Here is a 2,500-nt window from a genome sequence, read left to right on the forward strand (position 1 = left end):
CTCTCTCCCTCAGTAGTCAGCATTTTGGCATTTTCTCAATGCACTCTGTCATCTGTTGGCATGAATAGGCTGCATATTGTGTGTGTGTGTGTGTGTGTGTAGGTGGGTGAGTAGGTGGGTGCATGTTTGTCTGTCAGTTTGTTACTCTGTCCGTCTCTCTCTCTGTCTGTTTGTGTTTGTGCGGGGGAGCCATGAAGGTTGAAGACAGCTAATTTCCCATCTTTGAAGCTGCAATAGGCTTAGCTGCACTAAGATTTTTATGTAAAAAATCCACCCGTTTTATGAGTCTAAATCTCAAAGTGGGTTGTAACAGAGAAGACTGTCACATCAGCTCTAATTGAGACCTCGTAGATTTGCCTAGTTTGCCCCAGTGTAATTCTGGTGTTACGTATGGTCACTGATGGAAAATCTTCTCCATGCACAGGAAGTGAATCAAAACTTCTAAACAGCAGCAAGTGAGCTCCGTCCAGACAAAGCTGGACTCACAATGACTGAGCTTTTCACCATCTTCAAACCCACAAACCTCGAAGAAATTGAAAAAATATTTAGGTCCAACTTTATATATATATATGTAGGGATTATTTAGGTTTGCACAGGTTACTGACATCACATTACATGATTTTTGGGTAATGAAGTCCTCCAAACTTTCAAAAATCTAAACAGTTATCTCTCGCTGCCACTTGGGGCCGCCAAAGTGTGAAGGTGCCCTCTAACAACTTTAAAGCTGAAATCCAGGATCCAGGTCTCCCCCTCTGGCGGCGAATGATGTCAGACTACAACCAAACAACCGCAAAGTATTACAGTATATTATCAATTATATTAGCAGCCAGTGTGGCTCACCAGTAAACAGTTCCCTCCCTAGTAAATGTAATTTACTTAATGAATTAATTGGTGTAAATTGGCAGTAACAGCAGCCTACAGTGTGTGCCGCTAGCATACAGTGACCAGACGTCCCGATTTGTCCGGGATTGTCCCGGTTTCAAGATGGGTGTCCCGAGTCCCGACAAATATCTGTAAAACACTAAAATGTCCAGGTTTTCAACATTCACTACCAAATTGTCCCGGTTTTCACCACAATTAAAATAATAATAATAGTATTATACTTGTCTTCAGCGCTTACATAGACGTTTATCATGTTCTGTCCCGCTCATTATTACCTAACTCAATCAAAAAACATAAACAATGCACCACGCGTCTGAATGTTTTGGTGTATTTTTGGAGACAAAACATCATTTTTCGTTTGCTGAGGCGCTGTCCATGGTGTTGAAAGGTGCAGTCACTAGGTGTGCTAAGCGCTGAAATAATTGTCCCCCATCCTGATGAAAACGCCTATGGTGCGTGTATAAGCGCATACATGTGCGCGTGCATGAACGTGCGGTACACTTTAGGGTCCCGGTTTGGGGGTTTGAAAATGTGGTCGCCCTACGCTAGCATAACAGTCAGGTTGGCCAATGTAAGTACTTTGGCTAGTATGCTAACTAGCTAGTATGCTAACTAGCTAGCGGCAGTCGGCTCAGCGCAGGTGGCCTGTGTTGGCTAACGTGAGCTGGATAGTTGACAGACGTTCGTCCCACCTGGTCAAAAATGTCAATAGCGGTCTATGGAGAGTGTCTCCAACCATGGTAATACCACCTCACCTGAGTCCATGGTCCAGGACTCTAGCTTTAAGTCGAATCCTTTCTATGAATCCACATAAAATCTATTTGACCAAATACAACCTCCAAAACAAAGACAGCAGATTAAAAGGAGAAATCAAGCGTAGCTCCACCGCCCTACATACCAGTGACTCCTCTCCCATTACAGTCGAGAGCTACAGGGGAAATAAATGTTCTCTTTTGTCTTGGTCTAATTAAACATTAACTAACTGGTATGTCGTGTGATTCCATCTCCTCCTCCAATGCCCGGTGTGTGTGCACGCATGTGTGTGTGTGAGTGTGTCTTATCTGCAGTGGGTGTTTTTTGTGAGAGAGACAGAGAGACGGACGGATAGACAGGAGAAGAGAGGAAGAAGGGCTCCGGCTTCATGTTGATAACAATAACCAAACTGTGAATAATTCATCCTTCAGGAAATACATTGTTTGTGTCTGAATTAAACATCACAACATAGCTGTCTGTGAGGGGAAGGCCCTGACACACCGGTACAGCACACACTGAGTTTATGACAGAGAGAGAGAGGGAGAGAGAGAGAGAGGGAGAGAAAAGGGAAGGAGGGAGAGAAATGGAAGATATGTAAAGAAAGGGAGGGATTTAGGAAGAAAGAGAGAGAGACAGACGAGAGGGCCTTTGACTTGTGATGTTCCATAATGAAACATCTCACAGCAACACAGAAGGAAAAAGTAGCTAAAATCACCTTGAAAACTCACCCACTCACCCACTCCCACACACAAAAACACAAAACACACACACACACAAAACACGCACACACACAAAATACGCACACACATACACCAGCAACACTAGCAGAGCTGAATATTCCAAAATCTACAAAATTGAATAGAGA

The sequence above is a fragment of the Centroberyx gerrardi genome, chromosome 24 (assembly GCF_048128805.1).
Source record: "Centroberyx gerrardi isolate f3 chromosome 24, fCenGer3.hap1.cur.20231027, whole genome shotgun sequence".
Lineage (NCBI taxonomy): Eukaryota > Metazoa > Chordata > Actinopteri > Beryciformes > Berycidae > Centroberyx > Centroberyx gerrardi.